Source organism: Oryx dammah, unplaced genomic scaffold (genome assembly GCF_014754425.2).
Source record: "Oryx dammah isolate SB20612 unplaced genomic scaffold, SCBI_Odam_1.1 HiC_scaffold_8, whole genome shotgun sequence".
NCBI classification, from domain to species: Eukaryota; Metazoa; Chordata; class Mammalia; order Artiodactyla; family Bovidae; genus Oryx; species Oryx dammah.
The window spans coordinates 10,155,305-10,180,986 of record NW_024070192.1 but is presented as its reverse complement, the minus strand read 5'-3'; the positions used below and the strand labels follow the sequence as shown (position 1 = coordinate 10,180,986).

Genomic DNA, 25,682 nt, shown 5'->3' with positions numbered 1-25,682 from the left:
TCACGGTCAGCATATTAGAGTCACCATTCCAGAAAGTTCTAACGGGCAGCACTGATCGAGAATACCAGGTGCTAGGTTTTGAGAACTTCTGAATTACAAAGTCATGTTCTCAGTACTCTGAGCTCCATTTGCTTCCTTTGATGTCAATACGGCCTCATCCGCCTCTCCATCTGTGAGTCTGGGCTGAGCATCCGTCCATCCCCTTAGTCACCCAGCCATTCTACAGGTCATATTGACATGTAGTGCTGCTTCAGTAAATATGAAGTCCTCAGCTCCAAGCTGGGTGCTGGACACGTATATGCCATGCTTCCCTGCAGTAAGCATGTGGACTCGCATTTGGAACTTTCTTCCCTGATCTCTGGGACTCTGTTTTACTCTTTTACTTTGGCTTTACTTGCATCATATCCACTCAATTCCATCAGTCCTCATTTCTCCACTGGTTCATGAGCTGACTCCTATGGAAGAGGTAGGGCTCCATGCCCCTTTTATGAGAGTTTGTCCTACTAGTCAAGCTTTCATGGTGATGCTTCTGGTGTAGAGATGCTTCTGCTCTCTGACATTCTTGTCCTTCTGGTACCGGACCCCTTCATTCCAAGCACTCTGTAGAGCATTCAGGATCATTAAGCCTGACTAGGCCCTGGCCTGTCTCTGACCTGTTCTTCTGATGTAGACTTTTCCTAGTGTAGAGCCCAGAAGATAGAGATAAAGGAAGGATTTGTGGGGGGCGTACCCAAGAGCTCTCAGGGGGTGCCCAGCAGGGGCAGTCAATATGTCTTCATTTTGCTGTGGAGGCTGGTTTTCCACAGTTTGGGGTTTTTTTTGTGTGTGTGTGTGTTCTTCCCAGAACACTAGGGCTTTTTAGGTAAACTGCTTCATCTGTCAGGTCTCTGAGCCTGGAAAATTCTTACTTTTTATGATGATTCAACTCTTCTTATTTTTAAAGTTAGCCCCGCCAGGCAGAGGCTTGTGCCCACAGCTGTGGGGCCTTCTCAGCTGTGATATTGGGCCACATGGTGAAGGAATATTCATGTTGTCTCCTCTCCCTTCCTCTCCCTCCTGAGGGACAGGGATGTGAAATGCAAGCAGGACTCTGCTTTCTCTTTCATTTCTCTGCCGCATCCTCTCCTGGGGGCTCCCTGTCCCTCAGCGCTACAGGAAAGCCACAGGTCTGCTCTGCCAAGCCCCCCTCATCTTCCTGGGGTGTCCCCCAAAACCTCCCTCTGGGTTGCAGTCTGCAGTTACTCCCGCATCTCAACCCAGACACAAACCATTGCGTGACCTCCTTAAAGAGTCTTCTGGTTAGATCATTCACTGATGTCAGAGAGATCATTCTCAAGTCTCCAGAGAAACCTGAGCTCTGCTTGTCTCCGAGCTGCAGTTGGCTGGACTTCTATTGAGCTGTGTCCCTGCCTGTCTGCAGTGGAAAAGGGAGGAACCATCTGCTCAGTCCTGGGGCTGTGCGGGACTCCCCCTGCCCTGGAGGAGTGGGCGACAGCCAGTTCAACAGCTATGCTTCTGCATCGCGGGCTCCCACCTGGAGGTTGAGCCCCGTGCACCCTCATGTCATTCCAGGGCCTCCCTTAGGACTCTTTAAATAAGATGCACTCCTGCTTGGTAGAACCCAGAGACCCTGGTGAAAACCTGAGGCTTTGTTTTCTCTTGCTCACCAGCAGCCTTCCCTTAGCCTTCGTGGAAAGTTGGCAAAAGCTGGCCTGGTTGAAATAGGCATCTGTTCTGATCTGGGGTCAAGGGACCTCAGTCAGTGCGTCTCCCCATCCCAAGCCTCAGTTTTTCCAGCTGCAAAACATCAGTAATAATCGTACCACCTCACGGCCTGGAGGAAAGAAAGAAATGAAATCATGTAAACACAGAGTTCCTACAGTCAACTGCATCCGCTCCTGCAACAACGATGATTGTCCCCAGTAGGCTAATGAGGGCTCTTGCTAGCTCACAGGGTTTTTATGAGGATAAAATGAAATGCAACAAGGAAACATTTCTATATTCATTTCACAAATATTTATTGAGCACCAACTGCGTGCCAAGGCATTGGGATGAAGAGATGCCCAAAGATGTATGAAAGCTGTAGATGTGAACAGGATACATTCTCAGGTTTAGAGGGGTCCTGTGGAGGGACAGTGCCATGCTGAAGAAGCTGGGTGTCCTCAACTTCACAGAGGAGGATGGAGGCCCAGGGAGCTGAAGGGGCTTCCTGGGGACCACATGAACCCAGGGATGGGGAGTGGGTCCAACCATGCCCCTTCTCTAGCACCTAGTGCTACTTAACCAGCACATTTTTTTTGGATTCGTCTGTACCACTATCCTGGGCACACCCATAGCTTTGGGGTGGTGATAGAGCCATGTCACAGGGCTGTGCCAGCCCTTTGGAGAGGGGGTGCCCCTCCCCACCCCAGGCAAGATGCTTGCTTGGACTTCTGAGCTCTGGGAATCTCAAATGCAAGCTGGTCCTTTTTTGGGAGAAAGAGGGAGAGAGAGGGGGATCTGTGGGCAAGGGTGGGCATATTTGGGTGTAGCCAGGCACTCAGGCCTGTTCTGGGGGAGCCCCATGGTGGAGCACCTCCATACCTCTCTGCTGTCCACCAAGCCCCCCCTGGAGGCTCCTGGCCCATCTCTCCTCTGCCTTCCTTTGTGGGCCTCATGCATGCTGTCAGCGCTGGACAAGCAGCTGCTTGACTGGAATAAAAAGGATGTCTCCTCTGTTCTTCACCACAGAGATGTTCTCTGAAAGTGAACATTTCCTGCCTGTGCTCCAGATTTGGACCCCCATTCCAAGCAGAAAGTGAGAGAGCCTGTTTGGTGACTTGCTCCTATTGAGTCCTCCATGCTTGGTCCTCTCTGACTCCCTCCCCCAAGCAGCAGATTTTTAATAGAGAAGAGAAAAGGAATGATGTGGACCCTCCAGATTCTGTAACTTCTGAGCCACTAGGCAGCGGGAACACTCCTTTTCCTGTTTTGTCGTCATTCTTTGCTGTTCTCCATCACAAGGGTTGGCCTGTGAGGGTCTCCCTGGTGGGAAGGCACTGCCCAGCATCCAGCTTCCATTCTCAGCCCTGAGCAGGTTGCCTGCCATGAAGTGAACCTTAGCTGTGAGGATAGGGCAGCTGGGAGCACCAGCAGGTGGGAGGAAACCAAGGGATGCCCTGCTTTTGGTGTAGCTGCTCGAACAAGCCATCAGTCACCCCTCTTTAGAGAGCTCACTCTTTGGGTGCTGGGAACCGAGGGCTTGGAGCAGAGACTAGAGGAGCTCAGTGTGCAGCGGGGACCATGCTGGCAGTTGTTGGGACCTTGATGACAAGATTTCATCTGATGAAGGTCGTTTGTCTATCCTTGTGACTGAAAGGGGGAGACTGTGAAACACCAAATAGGTCCTCCATAAACACAACTTTCTAGGGTTGGATCCCTCCATTTTGGCCAGAAAGCAGCCTGGGGTTTGGACTCTCTCCTGCCACATACTCATGGTTTAGGGGTGGCGACAAGTGGGAATGTACATCCGGGGAGATAAGGACTCCCTGAGATCCAGACTGCAGCCGTGACCTTCCTGGACCCCCTATAAACCTCTTGAAGGTGATTTTCTTTAACTATGTCCTTATGCACCTCTGTAAATTGTATCCCACACATTTGGGATTTATCTAGATTGTAACATGATGGCTTTGGTGTGTAGTATACACTCATGTGTGCACACTCACAGTTAGCTATATAGGAATAATCAAAGGGGAGGCTTCCATGCCCACAAAGATCTCCCAAAGACAGTGCAATAAACTGGGTGACTGAGAAGGGAGGTGACTTTGCACCCAGATGATGAACCAGAGGGACTCTTGGATACAGCTGGGTGGGGGCATCCAGACGAGGGCAGTGAGGGCATGGAGCAGCTGAGAACACACAGGAAGGGGAATCCACGGTCTCCACAGTAAGGCTGAACTGGATAATGGGAAGTGGATTAGACAGCGTCTCCTGGGGGGAAATTACAGATTTCCCTCTTGCTTTCATGGAAGAGTTTGGAAGGGCGGGCCATTTTGGAAGGGTGGGCCATCAAGCCATTAAGCACTCGGCTGGCTGGAAAGACACGGGAGCCGGGTTCCTCTGCCTCGAGGTTGAGGTGGGGGTTGCTGGGAAGTGTGTGGAGGCTCAGGACGTCTCCCGGCCAGCTTGGCACATCCCTGGGTTGTGCTCCCTTGCGCTCCCCATCTTGCCAGGGTTCCAGCAGTGCAGATCTTGGCCTCTTGATCTGAAACCAAACACGCCCCCTCCTCTGTTCCTTTGGATGCGCTCCTTTGCAGGGAGGGGAACAAGATGAAGGCAGGGGAAACTGGGAACCCCCCGGATGTGGCTTTCTGGCGCTGAATTCTAATACCCTTTGCCCACATGAATGCTCGCAGTAGGACTGGGAGCCCGCACTTGCACCTCTGTGGAATTCTCTCTTTCTTTTTAAAAACTAAGAAATATCAAAGATGACTTCAGCAATGGAGATGAAAAGGCAGAGCAGCTCTCGTCTGCTCCCTCCCTGCGTTCCCGCCACCCCCACCCCCCGATTTGTTACCGTTTTTCTAGAACAAGAAGGAAAGAGTTTTATTTGTAGAAGACTTTTCTTTTTTTTTTTGTCCTTAATGATGTGGTGGGTGGCAGTGGTAGCATGTTTTTATTTTATGTTATTTTTTATCCCTTGCAGCTTTGGGGGAGGGTGGCAGTGTTTGAGTTCGGGGTGCGGTGTGTGGGGGACGGTGTTCTCTTGGAGAGGAGCAGTGTGAGCAGATGTTACACCCCCATGTCTAGAAGGTGGGGGGACTTGGAGGATGGCGCTGCTCGTGGGTGGGGAAGGACCCGAGTTATGTAAGAGCACTGAGGGGGTGGCTTGGGGACGCCGACAGGGGCAGGTGGACACCCTTCCCCAGGCCATCGAGGAAGGCGCTGGGTGCTGTCTGCTGGGAGCCTGGTGGCTGCACTGTGGTGGGTGTGGTGCCTGTGGGGGGTTCTCAGGGTGTCAGGGCAGCGGGCAGTGGGGAGGCCTGGAGGGTGGAGGAGCTCCAGTGGGAGGAGCGAACTCCTTGAAGCTTGGGGAGGCCCCGTGCCCTCTCTGCTGCTCGCTCCTTTCTCCACGTCAGCTCCCCAGCCACAGAGGAGAGACCCCCTCCTTTCCCGCGTGTCCTCGAGGCCTCCTGCCTCCACACCAGTCACCACCATGTGACCGCAGAGCAGCACGCGTCCTGAACCGTATAGCATCCCAGGGCCTGACGCCAACACTCTCTCCTCGTATAGGTAGGGCCCCACCTGACCCACAAGGAGAAACAAAAACCTGAGCAGGCATTGCTGAAATGGCGAGTGGCTGGGGCTGGGTCTAGGCACCACTGTTAGCCAGCCACCAACTAACACAGCTTCCTCAAACCTGCTCGCGGGGCAGCTATAGGGATGACAGCCAGCCCCTGTGCACTCAACCCCAACCTTCGCAGGTGTGGAAGGAGCCGAGGGTGGGGGTAGGGAGGGTGTTCGAGTCCCTCTGTCCCTCGGTATCTTCAGCAGACTTCTTGGTTCTGCCCCCGTCCATGCACCCTTCTATGGACACTGGTCGTGTCTTTGCTGGTCACCCACTCACTCTGCATTTTCCCTGGGCAGGAGCCAGGAATCACTCTAGGCTGTGGAACTCCAGCTCCATCTACACTGATGAGCTGATGGGCTTGGCACCTAAGACCACAAGGCTGGCTCCACTGGCAGCTTAATCTTCACAGCTCATCTCATCTTCCTTCGTTGGTATTTATCTTCGTTCGTTGGTATTTATCTGTCTGCTTGTTTATTTCTTCCCCTTAGAGGCCTTGGGAAAGAAGGGAACGCGTCAAAGCAGGAGAGTCTTGGTATTGCCCCATGTCAAGTAGCTGATGGCTGCCAGGAGTGAGAAGTAGGGGTATCTGGTGCCTGTTTGGTTCTAAATGGATTCCTGTAAGGAGGGGAGTTTCTGCCCTCAGAGGCTGATAAACGTCGACGTTGCAGCTCCCTGACACCTGTTGACTCACTGATTTTGCGGCAGCCCCGTCTCAGCCTCTGCCGTTGATGGGACGTCACAGCGATGATAGTACTTGCCTCTCAGCGCTATCCAGAGGAGGCGCCCATATGTCACCTGCAGAGTCCTTTGTTCCTGACACAGAAGATACTCGAAGAGTCGTGGTGGTGGTGGTGGTTCTTCATTATGGTCTCATGGCGATTTTGGAAAAATCACTAATGGTGAAGGTTGTAAACATGCCTTCTGAGCACTGGCTGTATTTCCCTGTACCGGTTGGCAGCTGCCTGAACCTGCCTGGTTGTCTTTTAGGCTTGGAGCTGTTTGTAAGTGAGATGGTGACGTGAAGAAGTTCTGTGCTGCCCTCGCCCGAGAGGGAGGCCACCAGCCAGTGGCCTGTCTGGGTAGAGATGAGCTGTGGGCATAAAATGCAAGCAGGATTTCAAAATGCAGCACTCTGACAAAGCATGTGAACTATTGCATGTGTAATTTCTTATGTGGAATGCATATTGACATGATAATACGTTGAATATTTTGGGTTACATGAAATACATTCTTGAAATTAATTTCACCATTTGGGGGGAAATTTTAATGTGACTGCTAGACCACATAATGATCCATGTGCTTGGCATGATATTTCTGTGGGGCAGGCTGATGGAAGACCCCCTCCCACACAGATGAGCTGGGATCCCTCCCTGGTCTCTCAGAGCCTTGGTATCCTTACCTGTGAAGAGGGAGATCCCCCTAGAAGGTGCTCCGAGACTGAGATTCCAGGAGTCCATGACCTTTTCTTCACCCTTGTTGACAGCACCAGGGAGCCCCTCAGCAAGGCTGGAAAGGGCGCCTCTGGAAGTCAGCAGCGCTGGCTTTGAGAGAGGTCCCAGAGCTCTCTCACTCCAAGTTTGCCCCAGCTATACACCACTGGGGTTTTCGGGGGACACCCTTCAGCTTTGTAAATATGCATTAAAAGAGTAAAAATAAATGCCTTATTTTGTCAACCTTCACAACAACTGTGAGACACGCTTACACAATGCCTCTCACACCGAGGTTCCAGAGCCTCACACGGTAAACAGTGAACTGGGAAAAAAAGAAAGAGACCACACTCTTAGAGAGTTCAAAGGCAGCAGAGAACTTATTTTCATTTCTGGAAAAAAGAAATGCTAACGTGAAGGCCGGGCAACTGGTGCCCAGGGACCCTGGCAGAGAACCCGTGGGCATGGAGGTGCCCTGAAGCTGGGGCCACAGGAGCGTCAGGTAACCCTGACATGGGAGCAAAAGAACTAAGAGGAACTTCTGGAAAAGAAGGAAGAAGGTTAGTGATGAGGACCAGAGGGCTAGGACAGCCCGGAGTTTTACTGCAGAAGCTAGCTGAGCGAGGTCGTCTCTGGAAGCAGCCGTGGACGCTGAAGAACTGACCCCTGGGCCTGGGACAAGGGGGCGGATGTTCTGCAGATCGGCGTGCAGAACATGGGAGAATCCATGTTCCCTCCACCCATCCTGGCCTTGGTCACCCAGGCCTCCAAGAATACATGTCGGATGTCCCTCTTATTTTTATTTTCCATTTTTGACATTGTCCTTCAGTTCCTCCTCCACGCTCCCCGTTAAGCTGTTAAATCACTCCATTTATTTAGTGCGAGTGTTTCTGAGAGCTCATTTTTATCTTGGTGAAAACCAGGCTTGCTCATGGGCACATAATGAAATTGCATAAATATATCCTTAGCTTGGAATCTAATTTATTTTTCCTGTTCATTATGGGGTAGAAGGCCATTATGAAATGTATAACTTTTTTTTTCCAGTGCTGGAATTGAAAGGCTGGGGCTTGGGCTCTTTTTATTCTGATGATTTTGTCCTGATTCAATTTAAAGCTGGTTAGAGCTCAAATACTGGAGCGTAATTGACAAAGATCAGTGTGGGTTGTAATGCTAATGTCGCGTCTGCGGCTTCCGCAACTCTACACGATGGACAGTGGGTTAAGCAGTGATTCCAGCAGGGGATTCCTGGGCCTGCAGAGCTGTCTGGGCCTCAAGGAGAGGGCCGAGGACTTTTCCATAGCCAGTGGTCACGTTCTCTGCTTTGGGTGAGGGTGGGTGAGTGGCATACCCTGGAGTAGGCAGGTTGAGGACACTCCTGACCTTAAGCCCAGAAAGCCTTAGAAATCCCTTCAAGAACATTCGCCCAACCTCCGCTTGTACAGGTGAGGAGTTTGAGCAGCTTATAACCTGGTCAAGGTCACCCTGGCTCCAGCCTCCCTATCCTCAGTCCTGGGTTTCCTCACCATGACAGCAAGTGAATAACATGAAATGAAAAGCAAACAACCTTTGGAAGCGATGACTTAGGCCACTCTGTATGAAGTTCATGCGTTGTGTGTTGAGTGCTGGGAGAGAGGGGGACAGAAGGCGCACCTTGGCAGCTTGAACAGGCTCTGATGCCCACCATGGCTAAGAATTTGTCAAAGGCGTGACCTGGCAAAGCAACGGGCAGGAAGCTGGGGTACCATCCTTCCTCCAGAGCACGTCTGATCCTCCATTAACTGGTCTCCCCCAGTTTGCTGACTGTTTTCCATGTGCCTGGCCCTGCTGGGCTTGGGCACAGAATGGGAAAGGCCCAGACGCTGCTCTAGGAGCTTTGATGTGACATCCTGACTCTCAAATAGGAACCATGCAGAACATCAGTGTGTGCCAGTCAGAGAATGTTCTTTTGGAGGGTGACGAGTGATGATCAAAACATGTGAGTGTGTGTGCGTGTGTGTGTGCGTGCTTGTGATCACTGGGAGGAAAAAAAAAAAAAACATCGTCATGGCTGTGACAGGTTTTCAGGGGGAGCTGGAAGAAAAGAATTTAAATGAGAGTTGCAGAAATCTTTCGTTTCCCTTCCCCTGTAACTAGAGTTGCCAGATAAAACCCGGGATGCCCAGTTAAATTTGAATTTCAGATGAACAACAAAGAATTTTTTTGTATAAGTATGTGCCAAATATTGCATGGGACATACCTATATTTTTTTTAAATGTTGTTTATCTGAAATTCACAAATGTATCCAAGGATCCTGCGTTTTTATTTGCTAAATCTGGCAACCCCACCCTTAACAGCAGAGGAAGTAGAAAAAAAAAAGCTTCATTTTGAAATCATTTCCTTACTCACTTAAAAAATGCAGTCGCATGAGTTATAAAGTCATTATTTATTTATTATATCAGGTCTTCTAAGACAGAAGTGTCTAAAGTGAAGCAATTAGTCTCGCTTACTGCTCCCCAAATCCAGCTCTCTGGGGTGACTTCTGACCTCTGCTACTAGCTGGAAGTGTCCCCTCCCAAAACACCCTCTTTGCTCATGCTGACCAACTCATGTGCACATATGCACATATGTCATTTTCATGTGCTATGTATTTTCCTGGCACTTTCTGCTTTTTTGGAGAAAATCCCAGAAGAAGAATTATTGGGGCCAAGGGCATGTATATCTTAAGTTTTAATAACTACAGCTGGATTGCTTTACAAATTTGAAAGTATTTACAGAATTTGCCATACCATGTGAGAATACTTTATCCTGCACCCATACTAGTATCAGTTATTATTTCTTAAAATATTTGCCAGTCTAAGGGTACAAAATAGCATTTAAACTTACATTTCCTCAACTCTAGGAAGGTTGATTATATTTTTTGTTTATTATTTATTTGCATTTGACTTCTGTGAACTATCTGTTCATGTGCTTTATCTATGTGTCCATGGAGAATTTTCTTTTTAATTTGTTCTGGGGTACTCTTTACATATTGGCCACTCTCAGACTTTGACTATTATATGCTGTCTTGGAGTTGCTTCTGGACCAGCTATGTTAAACCGTCACCTGATCTTGAAGCCTTAGACCTGAGCTTCTCAGGGCAGCGACCTGGATCTAATGGCAATTGTAGACTTCCAACCCCATCCGGGTGCCTAAGGTCTGCTGATCTTGTTTGTCTGAAATTCCTGGGTTAAAGGAACCATGTGTGCCTTGAGAGCCTCTGTTAGTGCTTCACTGCCCTGGTGCTGCCCCCCAAAACAGTGGGCAGCCCTAGATAGCTTTCAAATCCCCACCTCCCTTTATTATCCTGCTTTCTCTGCACACACAGAAAGCTCTGCTCCAGAGGAGGAAACTGGGCCTTGGGAGGAGGCAACACTGAGGGTGTCCTGCTCTGACCGTGGAATCTCCCCAAGAGCCGCATTGACCGTGTGACTGCAGCGAGCTGCCTCAGGGGCTGCAGGGTGGAGCAGGAGAGACGAGAAGCCTCCAGTTCCCCCAGTTCACTGTAGCCATTAACTCATTCATTCATTCAACAAGACTTTGTCAAGCTCCAGGCACATACACAGACCCTACCTGTGATCAGGGAGCTATCAGCCTCTGGGAGAGAAGTCTTTATATGATGGCACAGATTTTGCTGACAGACTGGCTGGGACCAGCTCTTCTTCCATCTGTCTCCCACAGTTGGGGCTTGTGTTTGCAGAATAGGTGAATCACAGCTCCAGAGCCCGACCTAGGGTGAGGGGCTGTCACGGTGCCCACCCCACCTCCTCAGCCAGGGTCTCGAGTCCCTGCACCTTCCCTCTCTAGCACCCCCAGCTTCGTGCCTGCGGCACCCTGTTCGTGTTTGGGGAGGGGCGTTTGTGGCCAGTTCTGTATCTTGTTTTAGGTAAAGATGGTGGCCAGTGGGGCTCACTTAGCTGGGGTGTGGAGGGGGGGCACACACATGACAGGTGGGCCCTTGAAGCCACCAGGAGCCTTGGAGAGGCAGGGTGGGTGGGGGTGGGCCTGCTGCCATGCTCTAATTATTCAAAGGCCTATCATGTGGAGGAGGAAGTAGGTTTGTCCCTTTGTGTTCAAAGGCAGAAAAAGGATGTGTGGGTGCAAGCTCTAGGGAGACAGAGTTTGGTTCTGAGAGATGTGAACATCAGCAGGACTCAGGAGGCTGTCAGGACTCCACCCTGGGGCACTGGAGCAGAGGCTGGCTGGCATGCAGGTGATGGAGGTCAGGAGACAGGCCTGGCACTGTGTGCCCATCCACCCTTGACCTTCCAGGAGAGACCTACGCTATGAGTTATTTTGTGCCCTCATACGTCCAAATTCTAACTCTGGGGACCTGTGAATGAGATCTTATTTGGGAATAGGGTCTTTGCAGCTTTAATCAAGTTAAAGTGAGGTCTTACTGGGGTGGGGTGGGCCCTAAATCCGGGGACCAGTGTCCGTATATGAAGAGAAGAGGACATATAGAGACAGACGGTCATGTAAGGGCAGAGGCAGGGATTGAAGTGATGCGATGCAAGCCTTTCCAGAGTGCACAGTGCTGCCGACACCTTAGTGTCAGGCTTTTGGCCTCCAGAGCTGTTCAAGAATGAAACTGCATTGTTTTAAGCTGCTCAGTCTGTGGTAGTTCGTTACGGTAGCCCCTGGAGACAAATACACCAGCCAAGCAGGTCAGTGTCCCAACTTCTGGGTCTCTTAGAAGATGGAGAAGGTCAGAGGGAACTCTGTTCAAAATGCTGCACTGGGTGTGGCCTGAGGAGCCCATGGGCTGGCTCCTCGCAGAGCCGTTGGGGCCTCATTCAATGGAAAGAAGCCAGTGGCCGGCAGCCCGAGAGTCAGGGGAAGTGTGGTTTGTCCCCCTGTCCATCGGCACGACGGAGCACCTTTGACAGAACTGATGTGGCCACAAGGACATGTTTACTGAGCTACACTTAAGCAGGCCCCCTGGCTGGCAGAATTACAGGGTATGATGGTGCGTTTTGCTGGAAGGCACACGTGTTTTACTGGTGTTGTCAGGACTATGTGGCCCAAAACAAAGGTGTTAGTTTGGTGATGATTAGTATAATGGGGGTTCTGGAGCCAAACTGTCGGGTCAAGGAGATGGCACTTTTGCATCCCCACCCCTCTGTGAAGTCACTTAATTCTAGCTGTGAACGGAAGAGAGAAGGGCAAGGAGAGAGGGTGTCTGGCAGTGTAAGAAGCTGTGGAGGGATGTGCAGACAGACGTACGGTAGCTGCTGTTCACGGGCAGAGGGGGCTGGGGTCTTCGAGCGGCCTGCAGAGGGGAGACCAGCCCTTCCCCAGAGGCTGGCTTCTGATTGAGGGCTCATCTGCTCCTAGAAGAAGAGGGGACCCTCCCACTGCCTGGCAGACTCTCTATCAGCGTGGACTCTTCCAGCCCTGCTCAGGCAGTGGCCTCACAAACGTGGACCCCACGGTCCTCCTTGGGCCCCAGCGCAGGCCAGTCCTGTGTTAGCATGGTCATCCTGACCCAGGCGACTTTGTCTTTGGGAGCAGGCCATCCTATCTTGCCCTATGCCCTCCCAGCATGTGGCCTGGCCAGGCCCTGTGGGCATGCAGCTGACCTGTGAGCCCAGGCACCTCAGAGGGGCAGCAGGGCCACTTTCTACCATCCAGATCACCTGTGGATCTGAACGTTGGGGTGAGTGTTCTGGGTGGTGATGGAGAGGGCGAAGGTCTAGTGAGAGTGAATGCAGCGTCTCATGGTGACATCTAAGAGGGCAGGCAGGGAAGAGCCTTGCTGGGGAGACGGCCCCATAGGCCGATGGCTCCCAGAGGCGTCCAGGCCCTCTCTCTTCTTACTGACCTGGGCTTAGTGCAGGGAGAGGGAGGCCACCTTGACCTCAAGACTGAGCACTCAGTCCATGGGAGGCCCTGTGCTTTTAGCAGTGACTGGTTCTGGCTGATGAGACAAGACATCTTCCAGCATGGAGAGTCAGCTTCTGTGAACGGTTCTTGGCTTCTAAGAGGGGCTTTGGGATGTTGTTACTGCAGACATCCTGCTCCCAGCCTGACGGGAGGTGCAGGGCGGGCAGGGGCAAGGACCTGTGTCCTGGTGACAGAGGGAGGTGCTGAATCACCCAGCTCTGCACCAGCCCTAGCCTGGACTTCCCGTCCAGGAAGTGGATCCCAGGGTGTGGGACCATGCTAGGCACCTGGAGGCCTACACATGGGACCTGGAATCTGTGTCTCCCAGGGTCACCAGCACCCTGAGTTGCTGAGCCTTGTTCTCCATGGGCTCAGCCTCTGGGGCACTTATTAAAGTGGCTCCCACCTGGGCAGAGATCCTCCACCTTTATTTCATCCGTGGCAGGTTGGTGTTTCCCTAAAGGAGCTTCCCTAAAGTGCACAGGAAAGATAAGCAATAAACCGGAAGCCACAGTTGCTTGGCGCCCATGATGCTTGGCAAGCACAGATCTGTGCTCCCAAGGGCACTGCTGTTGGGTCGCAGGGGCTCGGAGGCTGGCACCGCCAGTCGCCCTTGGTTCTGCCCCAGGCTGAGCTCCTCCTCGGGTTTTCAACCAAGCTGCGGGGACCAGTGGTAGGAAGAGCTGCTGGCGGATCCTGAGGCCGGACCTGGGTGGGGAAGGGGAAGGTTTCTCAGCCCCTCCAGCACCCTGTTCATCCTGCTCTGGTGAGAGCCTGAGTCTGTGCGGAGCTGCTCACAAGGCCCCAATCCCTGGTCCTTGAAGGGGAACCCTGTGTGTTTGGCCCCAGGATTTCTCCTGACCCTGGAGAAGCCCCCTTTGCTCTTCTTGGAGTTGGCCTCAGCTCTGATCCCTATAAGCTCCCTCGTGTTCTCCATTCATTTATCCCTCTTCCGTGGGGCTCCTGGTGAGACCACAGTGGGAGGGACCCCAGGGGCTCTGCCTGTACCTCATCAAGGAGGAGCCCTGGGGGGCCATCCCCAGGCTCTTTGCACCTCGTCTATTGTCACTGTGAAACGGCAGACCCCAGCCCAAACTCTCATGTCCCATTTGAGGAACATGCCCCCTTCCTGGCAGAGAAGCTGCGAGTCCTATGAGTCCTTCCTCGGACTCAGGAGGGATTCAGGTTCTTCACTCCTCCCACCTCCATAGGCGGCCCCTCTGGGTCTCTTCTTGGGGAATGGCTTGACAAAGTCCAGATGACTGCAATCTTACTGTCCCCGAACTACTCTAGACACATCTTACCTGAGGTCTTAGCTTGCTTCTGCAGCCATGACAGAATAGTGCAAACAGGGTGGCTTAAGCAGCAGGAGTTTAATTCTCACAGTTTTAGAGGCTCAAAGTCTGCCATCAAGATGTGGTGTGGTCAGGCTCTAGTGAGGGCCCTCTTCTGGCTTGCAGACTGTTGCTTTCTTGATGACCTCACATGGTGGGGAGAGGGCTCTGGTGTCTCTTCCTATTAGGGTACTAATCCCATCAGAAAGGCCCAGTCCTCAGGCTTCATCTAACTCTGATCACCTTCTACCTCCAGATACTGTTCCATCGAGGGTTAGGGCTTCAGTGGGCTCCCCGGTGGCTCAGTGGTAAAGAGTCCGCCTGCAGTGCAGAAGGCACAGGGGCCGCAGGAGGCACAGGTTCAGCCTCCCTGAGTCGCGAGGATCTTCTGGAGGAGGCAGGGCATCCCACTCCAGTATTCTTGCCTGGAGAACCCCATGGACAGAGGAGTCTGGAGGGTTAGAGTCCATGGGGTCGCAAGGAGTTGGACGTGACTGAAGTGACTTAGCACGCGTGCACGAGGGCTTCAGCATACGAATTCTGAGGGGACACAAGCATTCAGTCCATGATACCTGCAGTGAGAGGAAGTCGAGTCAGTCCTTCAGAACAATGATATTGTTTATATCTGAAGATACCACTAGCCAAGGGGAGCCTCCTGCCCCTTGAGCTCAGATCAAGTGTAGAAACATTCACAGTATTAGTTATAAAGGTCAGTAGTAAAACCTTTTCACTGTTACTCAGAATTGATTACCTTTCATACGTGTACATCCACACCCCAATATCATTTATCCAACAACAAATTCTCAGATACCCACTGTTGCCTTTATACACACACAACTCTGGACATAAGCCCTTATTGTTTTAAATTAGTCTATTCTTTGGCTTCTCAGAACTATAGAGATCATGCCTAGGTAGCCTGGAAGATCTTTGGATGCGCAGATCTGGCTGTTTTCCTCACTGATCCATTTCAGTAAGAGAAGGTCTCAGAGAAGGGGACTCTCTTTTGAGGGTCATGTCTTTTAATTAAGTTTGGTTTTTTAAAATATTGTAGAATTTGGACTACAGAGGAAAAAACTGAAAAAAATAATATTTTTCTGTAATCATAGAGCTGATTTGTTGACAAAGGGCATTTTCCTGTTTAATGCTTACTTGTAGTGTTCTGTATTATAAAATTTTCCTTTCCTGTCTTCAGCCATCCTTTTAGTATTCTTTGGCTAATTCAGTCATTAAAAAATGATGTTGTAGAAGAATACTTAGTGATTTAGTATGAGACATAGTTAAGTGAAAAAAAAGTTATAAAATGGAATGTACAGTATGATCCCACTTAGTACCAAAAATATATATTCTATGCATAGGAAAGTCTGGGAGGGTATTATGCTCAAAATGTTAACAGGAGTTATTTCGGGGTAGTGGGATTGTGGGTTATTTTAAATTTTCTTCTTTTTGCATAAGTGTAGTTTCTAAATTTTCTACAGTGAATATGTATTCCTTTTATAATAAGGACAAGATCACAGATCATGCCAAAGGCTGTTCAGATTCTCTGACCACAAGGGGCCCAGGTTGCTCCTCCTGTGCTGGACAGCTCCCATGCTCAGCCTGGGGTTGCCCACCAAAAACTTCCCTCCCAACACTCCTGGGACTCTGGGCTGGGCAAAGCTGGCACTGGTTTTCCCTAGTACTGAAGTGACTTGGTGACCCCTCCCTGACAGGTGGGTTTATCACTACCCTCCTTGATGGACCTCTAGCGTACCCATGCCAGCCAATGGTTGTGGTGGTGGCATGGCTGGTTAAGTCCAGGGGTGTGGCTGGGACATGGCCTGAGGAAGATTTCTGAAGCCTCAACAGTCCTCCCCCCGCCCCCCGCACCTCCCACCCCCAGTGCTGGAGGACGGCTTGGCTCCCAGCACCCACTGCAGCTGGGGAAGATGGACAGTTCAGCCTGTCCCATCCCCAGGGTGGTCCTACGAGAAAAGCAAAGGACAGAGCCTGCATGGTAGAGAAGGCCAAAGCCCAGCTGCCCCACCAACTAGCTCTTCATCGACTCTCTGAGCCCCAGCCTCCTTAACCTACAAAATGAGGATGATGCTGTGAAAATGAGATGAAATACGAGGTTCAAGGACCTCGGGAGGGGCTTGAAACAGGGTGGGTACTAAGCATATATGCCTCCTCTTTCTTACCTTTAAGGAAGGCCTAGTCCAATTGGGGACACACCTACCCTGGTATAAACTGGTGAAGTTCACTGGGGAAGCTCCTACATGTCAGTGGACATTCAGGTCCAGATTGATGAGGGCTATCTCAACAGGAGTCATTCATTCTTTAACACACATGCATGTATGCACATACGTTTTCAACAGTCACCTGACAGAAGAGAGTCACGGAGCAGGGACTGGTCCCTGTGGCCTTGCTTGTGCCCTGGGAGTCTAGTGCGCAGGTTATTCAACAGTAGCCACCCCTGGAAAGGGCAGCAACCAAGCTCTCCAGCATCATCGAGGCAGAGGCCGGAGCCCCGGGATTACTCCTGGCTGCTCCGTCCTGGGGAGCGGCGGCAGGAGCAAGGGGAGGCTCCCTACTCTGAAGGCATGGGCCTCCCTCGCTGGCCAGGTCATCTTCCTCTCCTCTGACCTCCTAAATATCGTCCGCTGCCCAGTCCACTGGCCTTGGATCTTGGATCTGTCCACTTGTCTCCATTTCCTCGGGCACCAGCAACCACTGTCGGCTTCCATGCCTGCGGCCTTGATGCTTCAGTCCTGCACTGAGAGGCACCCTCCTGCACTGCAGGTCTGGCCCCTGCCTGACCCATCCATGCTGCCCAAGGGCTCTGAACGGTCCAGCCTGGCTTTGCTGCAGGCCACCCCACTCTGCCCTTAGGGCCAGCACATGGAGGACATTACAGTAGGGAAACTGGGCCTACCTCTCCCCCGCCTCCCCACTCCTGTGCAGTTCTCACACAGATCTGTCATGCAGAGGACCACTTTGGGATGTCCTGGAGAAACAGGTGAGAGGTGTCATGGTGGTTCTAGTGAGAACTCCCCAAAAGAAATCAGATGAGGGCTAAAGAACTGCCGAGGAGGACACTGGGCCATCTGCTCTGCTTCCTGGAAACCTGAGCCCTGACACAGCAAAATCTGGCCATGAGTATTCAGGTCACACGAAGCCCCTCTCTGGCTGCAGCCCCCTCTTGAACTGGTGTTTGCTCAAGCCCATTGCTGGTAAGCATGTTTGTGCGCATGGAGGAAGCTGGTCAGGTGAGCAGCTGGTCAGGAGGGAAGTGTTTCAGAGATGGAGGTGAATCACTGCAAATATGATTGGATTTACAGAAATTGGTTTGACACAAATTTTCAGGAATCCATCTGGGCTCCATGAGAGGTAGAGCTGTTCCCTTTTCTAGATTCCCAGGAAGCTTATGTTCTGGGGAAACTGGGTGTATTTGCTGCCAACAGAGGTTTTATTTTTAGCCAAATGTGAGAACGGGAAGGGAGGCCCAGAGGTGGGGGCCGAGGGGCCCTGAGTGGAGCCATGCTGGTGGGGATAGTGGTGAAGAGGGCAGCCCTTGAGGTGGAGACTGGGACCCGACCTCAGAGGGTCTGCTACCTTTTTCCTTCGGGGAAAGACGGTTCCCTTCTGCAAACCTCTCTGTGGGCTGAGATGCGATGGTGCGGCCAGTCTCCTCCCCCCACTTGTGTGCTAAGATGAATACCAAACACTACCAGCCATCACGCGTTCTAAATTTACAGGGTGCTTGTCCTTCACTGGTTGCTTAAAAGTGAAGCTGCCTTAGATGACGAGGATGCTAAAGCTGGAGCAGAGTGGCAGCTGCCAGCTTCGCGGGCCCCACCTGCTGACCTGTGCCACCCTCGCCCGAGCCCTGCGGCCTCCTCACCCGACCTGGGCCTCCTGGGTGGGCAGCGGTCAGAGGCCAGGGAAGGGTGGGCTTGCAGCCGGAGTGCCCCTCCCCTGACGCAGGCACCGTCTGTGTGGGGACCGAGAGGTAGGATCCGGACACGGCAACGGCACTGATGTTTCCTGCGCCGCACCTCCCAGCCGGGAGCCTGCTGCTCTGTTTTCCTCACCACCAGAACCGGCCAAGTCCTTGGCCCGGTGGAGCCCTGCAGGGGCGACGCCCCAGGAGAGCTTGAGGGGGCACAAGCAGGCATCAGAATGCCACCCCCTCATCCACCACCAAACCTCAAGCTGCTTAGAGTCCACTGCTGAGAACAGACCCTCTTAAGATCCTTGTGGTCTTGGAGGAGCTGTCCCTCCCACCCCTGAACTCCCAGAGGCCCACCATCTGTGCACCCTCAGCACTCTACACACGCCTTACGTTCTGTAATGAGGACCCATAGGAGCTTTATCAGGGCTCCCCCAGCCCTGGGGGAGGCTCACTGTCTCTGAAGCCCCAGGGCTGAGACAGGGCAGCGCCCAAGGATGGAGTGAATAAAGGAACTGGGGAGAGCCCACCACCCACCCTGATTTCTCCTGGTCTGGCTCGTGGGGCTGGCTTTCCTCTTAGTGTTGAACTTCATGGATGGATTTCACCACAACCTCAAAATAAAATACTGTCAGCTGAGCTCCAGGTGAGCAATTGCTGGGCACGGGCCGAGGCATGAAGATGGAGAGGGCATGGTTCTGGCCCATATGCATCTCATACACTCGAGGGGAGCTGGACACGTGCAGTGTGTTGGGTGGGTGAATGCTGGCCTCCTAGGTGTGCATGACCAGAGGAAGGAGGGCCAGAGGCCTGGGACACCTGGACCCTTGCAGACGATGGGTGGAGTGCCGAGGGTGGGCGTGGTGGAGCATGTGTGGGCAGGAGAATGATGTGGGGTTCAGAGAATGGACCTCAGCAGTGGATGGGGCTATCCAAATCTAGTGCCCTTGAAGCAGGGCCCCCTGGCTGAGTGTGGACCATCATCACCCTTTTGAACCTGCTGGACCATCAATTGTAGGTGAAAGTTTGTCCCTAGGCTTGATGTTTGTCTTAAAAATATTCTGTCCCTGTGGGTTTTTATCTTTACTCTGAAATTCTCTTAGTTTGGGCTTCCTGTCCTGAATCACATCAGAAACGCTTATTAACAACTTTCCGGCACGTTCCCCTCTCTGAAAACATAGCTTTACATCCAGGTGCCAGTGCAGGGCGCTCACCCTAGCTTACACTCTGCCAGAGCTGAGGTTTTTCTCCCCAAGGTGGGAGCGAGGGAGACACTGTGGGCTTGTCCTCCTCTCCGTGGGGGGTGCACCCTTGTCTTTGCATCCCTTTAGAGACCCCCCTCCATGCTTTGTGTACGTCCAAGCCAGCTCCTGTAGAGCTGAAATGTTCTGGAGCAGGGCTCTGTAAACTAGCTCTGTCAATGGCCAGGGAGTTAGTATTTTACGGCGAGGAGGTCTCTGTCACAACAGCTTAGCTTGGCCATCAGTGTGAAAGCCACCTTAGATAATATGTAAATGAATGAATGTGGCTATGTTCCCATAGCTTTGTTTACAAAACAGGGGGAAAGCTGTGTTTGTCCCCTGGCCTTGGTTTGCTGACCTGTTGTAGAGCGTCCAGGGACTCCTGGAAGACTTCAGGTCCGTCTTTTTCCCTTTGGGGGACAAAAGGCTCTTCTTCCTTTTCTCTCTCAGGCCTTCATGCTCAGTCTGAGCTTCCTTGACTGGTAACACCCCTAACGTTCTCCAGCATCACCTCCCATGACATGTGTGTAGGCCTAGCCCATTATCTCCTTTAGAAGGTCCCTTTTCTTGCACAGACTTGAGTCTGCTACCTGGGTCTGCGGCCAGCTTCCCCATGACCCCCTCCCCACTTTCATAGGCACTCCCCTCTGCACTTCAGAACTGGCCAGCTCCTGTACTGGGCACCTTGCTGGTGGCCAGCTGCCCCAACCAGTCTGTAGCTCCCTCCCTTCTTTGTCTGAATTTCTCTAGACACTCCTGGTCCCCAGTTGCCTCCCTCCTGGGAGCCATAGAGCTGGTTCCTTGGGTGTTTGAAAAATGCAGGTTCTAAGTGATACCTTGTTTCCCTGAATGCCTCTCTTCACCTCTTACTGGAAGTCTAGACTTTGCTTCCTGACAGTAAGGTCTCAAATTCACCTGTAAGCCAGGTGATCTATGTGGGGTGGGACCCAAGTCTTTGTTGGACTTTGTAGCATCTTGTCAAATAAAATAATCTTTTCCCTCCTAACTTGTCTTTGGAAATAACTTGCAGGAAATGGAAAAATCAGTGCATAGAATCCGAGGTACCCTTCATTGGGATGAAAGTGAGTTTTTGATGTCAGGAGTACCCTTTGGGCACTAAAAGAGATCTCAAAAGAAACAATTTGGAATTGACTCTGAGTGATGTCTTTCTGCCCCATTTGCACCTGCTCACTGTTACCTGGGGGCAGTTACTTAGCCCTCCTGCCTTCATCCTGCCAGAGAGTTTTTGAGCAGGGCTTTGGGGGCACAGTGGGCTGGGAAAATAAGCATTGCCTCAGTTATAGCAACACCTGGGAAGTCTCAGGTGGGAAGGAGAGGCACTTGGAAGGGCTGTGATATGGAGCTGTCGGCAGGAACCCGCTTCCCTGAAACCTTTAGGGGAGAGTCTTTCCTGGCCTCTCCTAGCTTCTGGTGGCTGCTGATAGCCCTCGATGTTTCTCAGCTTGTAACTGCATCACTCCAGTCTCTGCCTCTGTCATGACATGCCCATCTCCCTGTCTCTGTCCTCTCTTCTTGTAAGGACACCCATGATATTGGATTAAATGCTCTACTCCACTGTGACCTCATCTTAACTTATATCTCATTCTATCTATGAAGACCCTGTTTTCAATAAGGTCGCATTGAGAGGAACCAGGGGTTCAGATTTCAACATTTCTTTTGGTGGGTGGGCGGGGAGGGACACGATTCGACCCACAGCAAACACGGACCAAATAGAAAGAGGGAGAGGCCAGGAGTCTGTGTGCTGCTCTGCTAGGACCACACCGTGCCCCCCTTTCTTCTTGGAGCCCCTCCCGGCTAGTTTTAATGAGGTGCTGCCTGACGGCAGACTCACTGAGAGGCACTAACAGGCTCACTCTTCTATTATTGTGGCTGCCAGCACTCCAGGACCAACTGGGTTTACAAAAATAAAGTTGTATCATCTGCTGCATGTACCGCATCCCCTAAAACAGGTTATTAAGGGGAAGTGGGGAATATCGGAAACAGATGGAGGAGTCTTTGATTTGCATAAGGTGCCATTTGCATGGCTCAGAAGCCTCTATGGAGGGAATAATGTATAGAAATACACATACGTAAGCCCTCGGTTGGGAAACAGAGGCACACTGATCAACCACAAAAATAGATGTGAGAGAGACCAGGCTAGGAGGGAGAGGGGGACGGAGGCGGGCGGGGAGAGGATAACAAGCAAAACCAGTGCCCAGCACAGAACTCCCAGCGCAGCTGTGGGGCCGCCCTCCCTCCAGCTCCTTTTCCAGCGTTGTGGTTTCAGAGCTGATGGATTTTATACATGCAATGGCAGGATGGTATTTCTGAAAGATCTGGCTTTTCTTCTCTCTCCCAGAAGGGCAATTGGTTAAAAAAAAAAAGAAAGACAAGAAAAAGAAGAGCCTAGTTACCAGCAAGCTGGCTGGATGATCCTGGCAGACAGAAGTTTGTGTGTGTTCTTGGGGTCCCCTAGTGCAGAGAGCTAGTCCTTCACACAGAAAGAGACAAGAGTGAGGAATGCAGAGAGTGGTGATCCGGCCCGGAGAGGAGATGAGATGAGAGGGTGGGCTCAGGATGGTGATAACTGGTCTTGGGATTGGCCGATGGTGGCGGCAGGGGGAGTCCTGAGGGTCTGCCACCTGTGAGATGCTTCTGTGTCCCAGCCCCTCGCAGCCCTCAGCCTCGCTGACTGATGCTAAGAGCAGGAGGGGCTGGGCTGGTATCACTTGGTGTTTTTGTCCCAAACTTTCTCACATGCCTGGTTTGCTCACCAACACAGGTGTCACTGGAAGACGGGAGGTGGGTCACTGTCTGCATAGGGCCCTCTGCAGAGAACAAGACAGCCCTGGTTCAGCTGTGCTCTCACCCTTTAATTGTACATACTGGGGTGACAGAACTGAGAGCCCAGGTGTGTTTCATGTCCAGCCACTGGGACATGGTTTAGCCAGAACAGAACTACTTCCACCTCCCACCTCCCTTTGATTTGTCAATTCCAGGGTCCTCTGCTCAGACCATTCTGAACTCGCTGCTGATCAGACACTTCCTAATTTTTGACCTGTTTCAGCAGTGGGATGGGGGCTGCTCCCTGGCTGAGCATGTGGACTGCTGTCCTGCCATCACTCTCTGTTAGTGCCTGTTGCTGAGGGAGTAGGACCCCACCTAACTGCCTGGGGCTTAATACCATGGCAGAGGCGACAAAATGTACGGATGACTGTTGGAGTCACCTCTGCTTTGGGAAGGAAGCCGCCTGGCTCAGTGGCATAGCCATCTTCCTCTGGAGCCGTGTGAATGCTATCCACTGGCCTGCTGACTAAGGCAGCTGGTTGACCACCGTGGGGCTATGCTCCCCTTGTGGAATGGAGCTGTTGCTAGAAGGAGACCCCCCAGGGCTCCACTCCCCAGGCCTCACCTTCCTGGGAGTCATGTGACTAGCTTTCCCTCATGGACTGTGAGTAGAAGTGATGCCTGTCACTTCCTGGTGAGGGGGTGAGTGCTGGGGGGCAACATTCTTTCCTGGCTCTTGTCTCTGGGTTGTGGCTGAGAGAAGGGTGACTGTGGGGCCCTGGGCCCTGCATGGGAGCTGAGGTTGACTGTGAGGGCTGTTGTGATGTGAAGCCCCGTGTACAGCAGCGGGCCTGTCCTGGTGAAACCAGCTGCCTTCACTATGCTTTTCTACCAGGCTGGGTGTTAGTGGTTTCCATACTGGGTGGGTGACATCCGCAGCATCTTGCCAGTTGTCATCTCAAGAGATTGGTCAAAATTCTAAATAAAAATGAGTTTCCATGCCTTTTGGTTTGAAATTTATACACAGGACGTATACTCAGACAAGAAAAGAGATTTCCATTACAAAACTCCAAGCTTAGAAAAATAGATGGTAATGAGTGGTATTACGATATACTTCCCAAGGAATTCCAGTCAAGTGCCTTTAAGACGCTGAGATCCCGGCAAGCGTGAAAACTTCAATTTGATTTACATGTACATGATTAGGAGGTGCTTCAGAGGTGCAGACAGTCCTCCCCCATTGGAGGTGGAATGGGGGTAAGAGAAAGCTCTGTGGGGAGAAATGAAACCGAAATTGCCAGGGCACAGCCCCTTTGGAAAGAACAGGAATCATTTTCTTGGAAATGAGGATCATGGGCTTTCTCCCTTGTTGGGAAACTCATTGGTGAATCCAACTAATCTCAGCAGGGGGGACTGCCAGGTGATGTGGAGGTCTTTGCCGACTGGCTCATCTGGTCTGGAGTGCATTAGAGATTCTCATCTCCTGACATACCTGTGGCCCTTTAATTTACAGCAAGCAGCCTTGTCAACCAGGGGAGGTTTTATACCCAGGGACATTTGGCATTGTCTGGAGACATCTTTGATGGTCACAGCTGGGGTGGCAATGGCCGTGCTCTGGCATCTAGAGGGTGTAGACCATGGACACTGCCCAACACCACACTGTGCCCAGGATGGCCCCGCCTATCAGTGGTGCTGAGGTTGAGAAACTCTGACTTATAGGGGCACCTGGCAAGGTTGGGAGGTGCCAGAGGGCCCTTTCCATGCGAAAGCTATGAAGACAACATCTCTTTAAGCACCGTGGTGGGCACTTGTCTGACGGTGAATTATGCGCCGGAATCCTTGTTTTTGAATTTTGTGACTGTGCAGGTCCTGAGCATGTGGTGCCTGGGGAGAGTCTGTAAGAGGGGTGACTTCTCTGCTTCTCAAGGCATGAGGCGGGGCAGGGCTGCTTTTACAGCTGTTTCTCCAGCCGAGGCGTTTGCTTCCAGATGCAATGCCCTGTGCTTAGTCCAGACTCGGTGCCCTGCCCGAGGCAGCAGTCTGGGACCCAGCATTCCACACATCGTTGGCAGGGAGCAGCTTTCACCACTTGAAGCTGACGTCCTGGGGAGGGGGACTGCTTTGCAACGGACCCCCAGGGTGGACGTGTTGGGCAGGAGAGAGAAGCCATTGTCTTGCTGTTGCTTTTCCTCTTAAAACCGCTGAAAGGCTGGAGCAGAGCTCAGCTGCCTCTACCAAGCAGGGCGGATGGGGGAGAGGCTGTGTTAGGCACATAGAAGCCACTTGCCCACGTTAATGCTGGTACTGTTTGTAAATATTGGTTCTAGGAAACCAGCTGTAACCTGAGGTTTGTCTGCCGTGTGTTGGTAAACCGGCCTGGACATCACTCTTGGCAGTACTCTTCTGACAAACTCATTTCTTATCCAAATGGGGAATGGAATGATTTCATTATTCTAGAACTCTCCAGAATCCTGGTTCCATTCCCTTTAGGGAGAGTGGAAGCTTCCCATCACAAAAGAAGGTTCTGGGGATCATTTAACCCAACTCTGGTTTTAACAGTGGGGAAACTGAGGTCCAGAAGGGAACAGCAAAGAGGTGGTCACAAGTGTAGGACTGAAATTCTGGCCTTTTGTCTCTCAGAAGAAAGCCTAATCCCCTAGGAGGCGAAAACGTAGGACCTTTTAGGGTGTCTGGCAACTCATTTTGATGGCACTGAGGGCAGGAAGGGGAGGTGAGATTCAGGACACAGAGACAGTGGGAGGTAAGGTACCAGGATGCTGGACATCCCGATATTGGCCAGTTGGAAAGGTTTGACTTTGATTAGTTTTGCATTTCATCGAATTGCATTTAATTCGTGTGTTTGCTGGTCTTCCACTCTCCCATTGGACAGACAGCTGTCCCACCCCTGATCATACTCCTGGCTTCTGGGCATTTGCCTGATGCTCAGGGCTTGGGCTTAGCAACTCCTGTTGAATGAACCAATGGATTCCTTGATCTGTTATTTGATCAGCTCACGGGGACACTGAACTTGAAAGAAGGAAACTCACTGACTAGAACTTTGGTCTTTTTACCATATACTGTGGACTGAATGTTTCCAATCTCCCAACATTCACATGTTTAAAAGAATCTCTGATGTGATGCTATTAGGAGGTGAGAGCGTTTGGGATGTGATTAGGACATCAGGGTGGAGCCCCTGTAAATGGGGTTATGCATGCGTGCTAAGTCACGTCTGACTCTGCAACCCTAGGGACTGTAGTCCGCCAGGCGCCTCTGCACATTCTGTCCCACAGTTCTGGGAAGCCTGAGATCAGGCGCTCGTAGTTTCTGTGTCTGGAGGACTCTCTGGCAGTGGGTGTCTCACCATGTCCTCACGAGGCAGAGAGAGACTGTCTCTTGGGTCTTTTCTTCCAAGGGCACTAATCTCAGGATGAAGGTCCACCCTCATGGCTGACTCACCCCCACTTCCAAAGGCCCACCGCCAGGTAGCGTCCCATTGGGGGTTAGTGCCAACATGTGGTACTTTCAATCCACAGAGTGGGGGTGGCCCCATGGAGCTCCTGGCCCTGGTGTCAGCGGGAGAGTTTCTGTGTCTCAAGATGGAGCTAGGGACTATAGCTACTGAGGAGTGCTTTTGAGGAGGAAGAGACTCTTTAGACTCTTGGACTTGAGGCATGGTGATGCCTTCAATGAGACTTTACTACAAAAGGCTTCTGTAGCCAGAGCAGTTTTCAGAACAGG

At 51.7% G+C, this 25,682-nt stretch overlaps 1 protein-coding gene, 1 non-coding gene and 1 pseudogene across 10 annotated transcripts in view; 1 reads left to right on the top strand and 2 right to left on the bottom strand.

Annotated features, from left to right (window-relative positions):
- Nucleotides 1-25,682, top strand: part of RBFOX3 (RNA binding fox-1 homolog 3) — a 435,991-nt gene that overhangs the window by 45,301 nt on the left and 365,008 nt on the right. The gene's annotated exons all lie outside the window — the stretch shown is intronic.
- Nucleotides 14,655-14,730, bottom strand: LOC120867472 (annotated as a pseudogene).
- Nucleotides 14,876-14,954, bottom strand: LOC120867474. The gene has a single exon (XR_005721902.1). It is a non-coding gene; the product is annotated as a small nucleolar RNA U2-19 (small nucleolar RNA).